Below are 8,812 nucleotides of genomic sequence, written 5' to 3'. Positions count from 1 at the left end.
ATTATCAGTGTTGAACACATGAATATTGTTTTTGTTAACATGATACATTTTATTTCTCAGGATTCACAGATGAACAGAAAGTTCAAAAGAACAGAATTTATTTGAAATAGAAATCTAACATTACAAATGTCTTTACTAACACTTTTGATCAATTTAATGTGTCATCATCATATTATTCTGATTTCTGAAGATCATGTGACACTGAAGACTGGAGGAATGATGCTGAAAATACAGCGGAGCATCACAGAAATAAATTACATATTAACACAGATTCACATTTTGACCATTAGTGTATATCCTTTAATATTTTTCAGTTATTTGAATTATTTGAAATACTCCACTAAAGTCGCATGCACTCAGCCAGTCCTGGTGATCTGACACTGATCTGACGGCTAAAGCTGTGAATGTTAAAGCAGTATTTAGGATTTAAGAGGGTCAGACAGTGATATTTCAGAGTCTAGAGACCAGCAGCAAACACTGACACACGATGAGTGAGATCTTCAGACACTGAGCGCTGTAAATCTACAACATCACAACCATCGGATCAGATCGATCCAGCTGTTCCAGCGAGCAGAAGAGAAGCTGAGGATCACGTACCTGTGGAAGAGCAGCAGAGCGACGATGAGCAGCAGACCGGCGTCTCCAGGAGTTTATATGAGTCTCCTCCTCATTCCTCCTCATTATGAGTCCGCGCCGGAGAAAGAGCTCTGTGTTCACCACAATCACAATCTGAACATTATATGACCTTCTGAAAGAATACAGACATTGTAAACAAAAAATGCATTTTTGTCTTGTTTTCCAGTACAAATATCTAAACATACTTATACTGATAAAATGCACAAGTCTTGATTTCTGAAAGAATTTATCAAAATGAAGTGACTGTATGCTTAAGATAAGAACTAACATGAGAAAATATGTGGTAAGATAAACTATTTAATGGGAAAACAAGTTTATTTTTCAGACATTTTTTCATTATTGTTTTAAGTGCAAAATAACTTAATTTTAGTTTGTTTTAAAGGAAATAAGTCTTATCTTATGTAAGATTGCATCTCAAGTAATTATAACTTAATTTAAGGATGTTTAGATATTTTTACTGAAAACAAGACCAAAAAAATGTATTTTGTGTGTGTAAGCTCCTAAAAGAGGTGCTTCCAGAAGTCATAGATCCTCTTCTGACTATTATTAATTCCTCATTGTCATTAGGACATGTCCCCAAAACCTTCAAACTGGCTGTTATTAAGCCTCTCATCAAAAAACCACAACTTGACCCCAAATAACTAGTTAATTATAGACCAATCTCAAATCTCCCTTTTCTGTCCAAGATACTAGAAAAGGTGGTATCCTCACAATTATATTCCTTCTTAGAGAAAAATGGTCTATGTGAGGATTTCCAGTCAGGATTTAGACCGTATCATAGTACTGAGACTGCTCTCCTTAGAGTTACAAATGATCTGCTCTTGTCATCTGATCGTGGGTGTATCTCTCTATTAGTTTTATTGGATCTTAGTGCTGCGTTTGACACAATTGACCACAGCATTCTTTTGCATAGACTTGAACACTTTGTTGGCATCAGTGGAAGTGCATTAGCATGGTTTAAATCGTACTTATATGACCGCCATCAGTTCGTAGCAGTGAATGAAGATGTATCATATCGATCACAAGTGCAGTATGGAGTACCTCAAGGCTCAGTACTAGGGCCGCTACTCTTCACGCTTTATATGTTACCCTTGGGAGATATCATCAGGAAACATGGTGTTAGGTTTCACTGTTATGCTGATGATACTCAGCTCTATATTTCCTCGCAGCCCGGTGAAACACACCAATTTGAAAAACTAATGGAATGCATAGTCAATATAAAAAATTGGATGACGAGTAATTTCTTACTGCTAAATTCTGAAAAAACAGAGGTGTTAATCATAGGGCCTAAAAACTCTACTTGTAATAACCTAGAACACTGTCTAAGACTTGATGGTTGCTCTGTCAATTCTTCGTCATCAGTTAGGAACCTAGGTGTGCTATTTGATCACAATCTTTCCTTAGAAAGCCACGTTTCTAGCATTTGTAAAACTGCATTTTTCCATCTCAACAATATATTTAAATTACACCCTATGCTCTCAATGTCAAATGCAGAAATGTTAATCCATGCATTTATGAGCTCAAGGTTAGATTATTGTAATGCTTTATTGGGTGGTTGTTCTGCACGCTTGGTAAACAAACTACAGCTAGTCCAAAATGCAGCAGCAAGAGTTCTTACTAGAACCAGGAAGTATGACCATATTAGCCCGGTCCTGTCCACACTGCACTGGCTCCCTATCAAACATCCTATAGATTTTAAAATATTGCTTATTACTTATAAAGCCCTGAATGGTTTAGCACCTCAGTATTTAAATGAGCTCCTTTTACATTATACTCCTCTACGTCCGCTACGTTCTCAAAACTCAGGCAATTTGATAATACCTGGAAAAACAAGTTCTACAGTCCGTTTTAACCTCATATTAAAGAACTGGTGTATTATTTACTGAAAATAAAAGCAGTAAGTTAAAGTTCCTAGTGGTATTTTCTTGATTTGTCTAGATGCAGTCGTGAGGATGATTAGATTCTCCAAACACACCGGTCAATATTCCAGCGTTTCCACGGTAACCTGCAGTTTTATGAGTTGATCCAGTTACACACGTCATGTGAACATTTCTGTCTTGTTTTCCAGAACATCAGTGTCCCGCAGCACAGAAGCAGTCATCAGTGTCACAGACGTGTATTTGTAGAAACAGACAACAATACACTGAATGAGTCACAATGATTGATTTTTCTTTTATACCAAAAATCATTAGGATATTAAGTAAAGATCATGTTCATGAAGATATTTAGTAAAACTCCTACTGTAAATATATCAAAACTTTGATATATTGATTAGTAATATACATTGCTAAGAACTTCATTTGAACAAATTTAAAGATGATTTTCTCAATATTTAGATGTTTTTGCTCCCTCAGATTCCAGATTTATAAAGTTGTATCTCTACAAACCACACATCAATGGAGAGATGATTTATTCTGCTTCAGATCATGTAATCTTCAATTTTAAAATATTAATCATTATGACTGGTTTTATGCTTCAGGTTCACAAACATCTAAACATTTATAAAAGTTTCATTTACTGGAGATACAAGATGACTTTAAAGTGTTTTTTTTTTCTTTTCTGAAAAAAAGTATCACAATGAAGTGAATTTTTTGTTTGAACATTTTTTTTTAATTCTGCCAACTGGGTCAGAAAGATCATCTCGTTTTCTATTTGAACTGAGTTTGTTCTTGTTGTTGTTTTGACACACTGTTCTTGTTTTAATGTTGATACATTTTTCATTAAACAAGACGTGCATCTCCAGTAATTGTGTCTTATTTCAGGGCTGTTTAGAGATCTGTACTGGAACATGATCTGCTGAAGTCTCTGTATGTAGATGTGTTATAGTGTCTGGTTTGTGCTGTAATGAGTCTCTTGTGTCCACAGTCATGCGCTGCTGGCTCATCACACTGAACACCATTACACTGTGTCTGTGTTCATAACACATTCCTCTACAGCTCCTCACATGATGCTGAAGCGCTCATTGTTCCTCCATCAGTGCTGCTCTGGTCTCCAGCGTTACTGAACAGAAACATCTGCCATCAGGTGATCGTTCCCGTATTTCACCTGAGCTCAGTCATGTAGCTCCTTTCTATGAGATCTGCAGAAGGTCCTGATCTCCAAGATGTGGATGAGTTAGTTTCTTCATCACAGAATCCATAATAACACTTCCTCCAGTGAAACATCTGCTGTTGTCTCTCACAGATTAGTTTAGATCTGTTTAAACACTGCTTGATCTGTGCAGATTTCTCTCCTGATTCAGACCAGAACACTTTTTCACTGGAGGAAGTGTTATTCTGGATTATAGACTCTATGTGTTTGAGTTAAAATCATCTTAATGCTGGATGTGTTTCAGGTTTTGTCTTCTCCAGATGTTCACTGATGGACTGGAGTGCTGTGGATTAAACGTCATCACATGATCCCAGAGGACACAGAGACAGAAATCAAGAGGAAGCCATGAATGAGATCCAGAGTGATGAGATGATGTCTGCTCTTCTTCATCCTCACAGGTTCTTCAGAGATAACACATTACTTTACTCCTTTATATCTCTCAGACAGTTGTGTGTCTGGGGTCCGTCAGTGACACACGATCATCACAGATCAACTCTTCTATACATGTGATCTCGTAATCAGATTCCTAGAATTGAGTATTAATTAAGTAATGAGATCTTCCAGTTTCACACAGAGACCAGTCACTAGAAATTCACAGAAATCAGTTCAGCTTTAAGAAGAGTTTCAACATGGCATCAACTTCTGATGAACACATTCATGTGTGTCTGAATTAGGCGTTTGTCTGTCAAACACATTAAAAGGGATTCAGAAACTTCTTTTGTCAGCTAGACCTCATCCAGCTGAGATTTGAAGGTAATAAGTTCATGCTCACGGTTCTCTGGCACTGATTAACACTAAACATGCAGGAACACAAATAAAATATGTCATTTTTTAAGAAGGTGTTTCATTTCGATTCATGTTATTTTTAAATGATTTATTTTAATTTTACATTTGTATGATTCCTTGACAAACCCCAGTTTGCTCATCCTTGACTTAATGCAATCTTTAATTAAATTAATGTTGTTTGTAACAATGAATGCAATATATTGTCTTTTTCTTTGCATTTTTATATCAATATGGAACAAGATTATCGTATTTAAATCAATGTGATGAATGAGTTAGGTCAAAAGTAATCAGAAAATAGTCTGGTTATATTATCTAGAATGTGTAATGTAACAAACTTGTTTGTCGTGTCATTTGAAATCAGTGACTACAGTTTTCAACTTATTCACCAGCTCTGCATACAAACATAATACTTGAATTATTTCATGAATAATTGTAAATGTTTTAGCTCTTCTGTGAAGGGCTGGAGAACCATCAGTCACAGTGGGCAGAGACTGAGCTTCAGCGATGACGTCATCGACGGAGTTGTGTGTCGTGACGTCATTCACGGAGCCGTCTTAAGCGTCGCGTCACGTGTGCTCGGTGTTAGTAGAATCTCGCGCCGGATCTGACGCGTCTGAACGCTGAGAGCAGTCGCGATGTTTGGATTCGGTACCGGTACCGTGTGTCAGAGTTTATAATGCCAGAATCCCCGGTGAGCCGGTGTGTGACATCACCACATCAAAATAGACTACGTTTTTACAAAGTAGTGAATTCGAATTGAAGTAGCTCATTGAACGCGTTATGATCCGAAGCCGCACGCTTCGTTGTTACAAACCCTACCATGGTGAAGGCGTAACTCATGAATATTTAAACAGAACGTGCTGACGTTACTGGTCGTGGTCACCTTTCAAAGGCGATTTTTCTGAATATTAATTACGCTAACCCGACGCGTCTTAGTGGCGAGTCGTCTTGAATTTTTTTTTTTCTCCAAAATATTTATTATAGGTGTTTTGTGGATGTATCGTGACTTTTTATTTTAATTTTATCTCTGAATGAAACACAATGTTTCTGCACTTAGTTTACAATGTTTCGAGGTTTTAAAAAGAATACATAATTAGTAACGTTCCGCTTTTCTAAATAGTTGTAGAATTAATGTCTTTTGGTATTTTGAAGTAGCTAGTTCTTCAGTTGTCATACTAGGTCTATAGGTTAGTGTTCTGTCGAATGATATGAAGGACAACACAATAATAATAGTAATAATAATAATACAGAATCGTTTGACCTTTTTTGTTATGTTATATAAATAATCATAATTAACAAAAGCAAAGTCTTCCTTTAAGATTATTTATTAATAAGAAAAGTTGACGTTCTAACTAACCCTCCAATGGGAATTCTTAAGTATTGAATTTTAAGTGGTTGGTAGTGATGTCGCGCTGCTCTCGTCCAATAGCGCACGCCTAGCTCATGAATATGCATGCGAAGCCTTCGTCATAGTAGAGTTGGTCGATGGGCTGTCAGGTGCCGTGATTTCCCAGCAGCCCGGATGTAGCGCGCAGTCTCCAGCATCAGTCCCGGAGAATAACATGGCACGGACAACCACATAACATCACTCTTCCCTCCACAACATTCCCGCGGGAGTGGAGCACATCGCTGACAGGACATGTGACGCGCTTCCCGCCGCAGCAGGTGAGGAATCTTCATCCGAATCTTTCCTAGCAACAAGCGGCCGCGCGATTGGACGTGAGTCGGCGCTTATAACGCGGCGTGACGCTTAACGACTCTCATGCACGAGCCTAAACGCTCGTGCGGCGCTGACAGTCGGATTCGCGACGCAAGCCCGAAACGACGCTTCCCGACGCGTTCTGAGATGCGTCGCGCGCCGCTGTCCTCGGTGCTGAACGCGGCTCGAGCACGCGCATGATTAATTCATGAGTATATGTGTGTGTGTGTGTGTGTGAGTGAGTGAGAGAGAGAGAGAGAGAGAGAGAGAGTGTGTGTGTGTGTGTGTGTGTGTGTGTGTGTGTGTGTGTGTGTGAGTGAAAGTGTGTTTGTGTGTGTGTGTCTTAGTGTGTGTGTGTGTGTGTGTGTGTGTACTACTTAAACATATTTTGGGGACAAAATTGTACCCAAAAGTGAGCCAGATCTATATTCAGATTTCATGAGCACTTCTGAAATGCAGATGTTGAGGATCTCGTGCGTCTGATGTTCATCATGTGTTCATCTGATGTCCACTACTGTGATGAATATGATACATAGCTTTTTAAGACACAGGAAATTCCCAACATTAAACAAATGACCATTACATGATGTTTGTGTTGTGTGTACAGGGAGACTAAAGTGTTAAATAACGCTGACTCGTTAGGTGATGTGTTCTCATTAAAACTGTGAAGTCTGTTATAAAGCTGTATCTCCACTGGATTCGATGATTATTTCTCCGTTCAGTCTGGTGAATCTAGCAGCTTTATTCAGGTCAGTGTCTTGATGTGTTTATATGGGCTCAGAAGCTCATCTGATTGGTCAGCTGCAGCGCTCCTTCATCCAATCAGGACGCAGGAGGAGGAATTCTCTCCATCACTTCCTCTGGACTTCAGGAAGATTGATCCATAATGTAACAAATGCATTGCTGAGTTGTTGGCTAATGCATTAAGTAGAGTTAATGTGAACTGTGAGTGTCTTTGCTGAAGTGAGCAGAGGTCAGAGGTCAGAGGTCAGCCAGTGTGTTCTTCAGTGAAGGCAGGAATCAGGATCCAGAGTCTGTTCTGTTGACTTCTAAAGGTACGAGCAGCTCAGTAATCGTGCTTTAATGCTGCTGCTTCTGTCTGTAATTAAAGAGTGATTTATGATCAGCTGCTAGAGATGATGTAATAAACTGAACAAACATTACTCAGATGTTTGTGAATGATGTCCGACAGCGTTCGCTACACGTGTACCGTGATCTCTGCAGGAGTTTATTGGTAGTTCTGATGCTGCTGAAGTCATGGCAGGAACAGTTCATCTGTGCTGTAGAGATCTTTATTGAGGAGCGGTGAAGAATAAAGGATAATGTATGTAGACCAAACACCATGACACTCCGGCGAGTTACTCACAGCAGATGGTTGTGTGAAATTAAAACGTGTTAAAAATAGCAGAATACTGTGTGAAGGAGTGATTACAGTGATGATGAAGATGAGGAGGAGGAGGAGAGACAGGAAATGATGTCACTGATGGGAGCTGCTGCAGGGGCTGATGGGATTATTTACCCATAATCCCCACCACGTGCCAAGGTTAGAATGAAGTCATGTTCTTCTGCTGTATCAGACACTAGCTTGTGTTTTGCAATATTACAAGACTGTCATCTCTCATATGAAATATTAACATTATATTATTAATATTACACATCCCAGCTCTCATGTTTCTTCTTGTCTTTCCTTCATGAGCTGTGGTGAGTGTGTTCCTCTGAACACGTGTTACAGCCGTGTTCTGTGCGTGTGATGAAGATGAGGAAGATCTGAACCTCACATCAGTTCTTCATGAACGTGTGTAAGCTGCTGTTTGACGTTTGTTTCTGTTGCAGACGTCACTCATGTGATTGAGTTATATCACTTCCTGCTTTAGTTACATCACTTCCTGCTGTCCTCACACCAGCTGAACACTGAACACATGTGAAAACTGAGATGTGTGATGTGTTCTGTGTGTGAGACACACACATGAGAAGCTTGTTCTGCTGATGCTCCAGTCGTCTCCTGTAGAGATTCAGAGAGAGAGAGTGTGTGTGTGTGTGTGTGTGTGAGAGAGAGAGAGAGTGTGTGAGTGTGTGTGTGTGTGTGTGTGTGTGTGTGTGTGAGAGAGAGAGAGAGAGAGGGAGAGAGTGTGTGTTCTCACATTATCAGCATCATATAAATACATCTTCACTGAATTAAAGCGTTAGTTCCTCCAGAAATCATCAAACCTCTGAGTTTCTTTCTTCTGTGGAACACAATATATTTAGAAGAATGCTTGAAGAAGCAAACAACACTGGTCCCCATTGACTGTTATTGTATGATAAAAAACACTGAGACATGCATTAAAATATCTTCTTTTTTTTCACTGAAAAAATATTTTTTGTATGAAGAAGTCATACAGGACGAATACAATGAATGTTTTTATTCTGCTGTATATGTTTGTGCTGTTGTAATTTTTTTTTTTATCAGTTATTATTTTATAACAATTTATATTAGTTGGGCTAGTCATTTTTGCTGTGGTATAAAGAATTGTGAAATTTAAATACTTATTTATTCATCATTAATTAATTCATTCACTCATTTGTAATGTATTTTTTATTCATTTATTTTGTATTCATGTT

General features: G+C 38.5%; 1 protein-coding gene across 4 annotated transcripts in view; it reads left to right on the top strand.

Annotated features, from left to right (window-relative positions):
• The first annotated feature begins 5,849 nt into the window (after positions 1-5,849).
• LOC113082017 (serine/threonine-protein kinase PAK 5-like) overlaps positions 5,850-8,812 on the top strand; it is a 37,749-nt gene continuing 34,786 nt past the window's right edge. For 3 of the 4 annotated variants that reach the window (XR_003282397.1, XR_003282396.1, XM_026253919.1), the window contains exon 1: positions 5,850-6,177. The gene's annotated coding sequence lies outside the window, so the exon portion shown is untranslated. The remainder of the gene's footprint in view (positions 6,178-8,812) is intronic. The other variant, XM_026253921.1, reaches the window with a different exon arrangement.

The sequence above is a fragment of the Carassius auratus genome, unplaced genomic scaffold, assembly GCF_003368295.1.
Source record: "Carassius auratus strain Wakin unplaced genomic scaffold, ASM336829v1 scaf_tig00035537, whole genome shotgun sequence".
Taxonomy (NCBI): Eukaryota; Metazoa; Chordata; class Actinopteri; order Cypriniformes; family Cyprinidae; genus Carassius; species Carassius auratus.
Note: the sequence above shows the minus strand (reverse complement) of the source record. Positions and strands in the feature narration are given on the sequence as shown.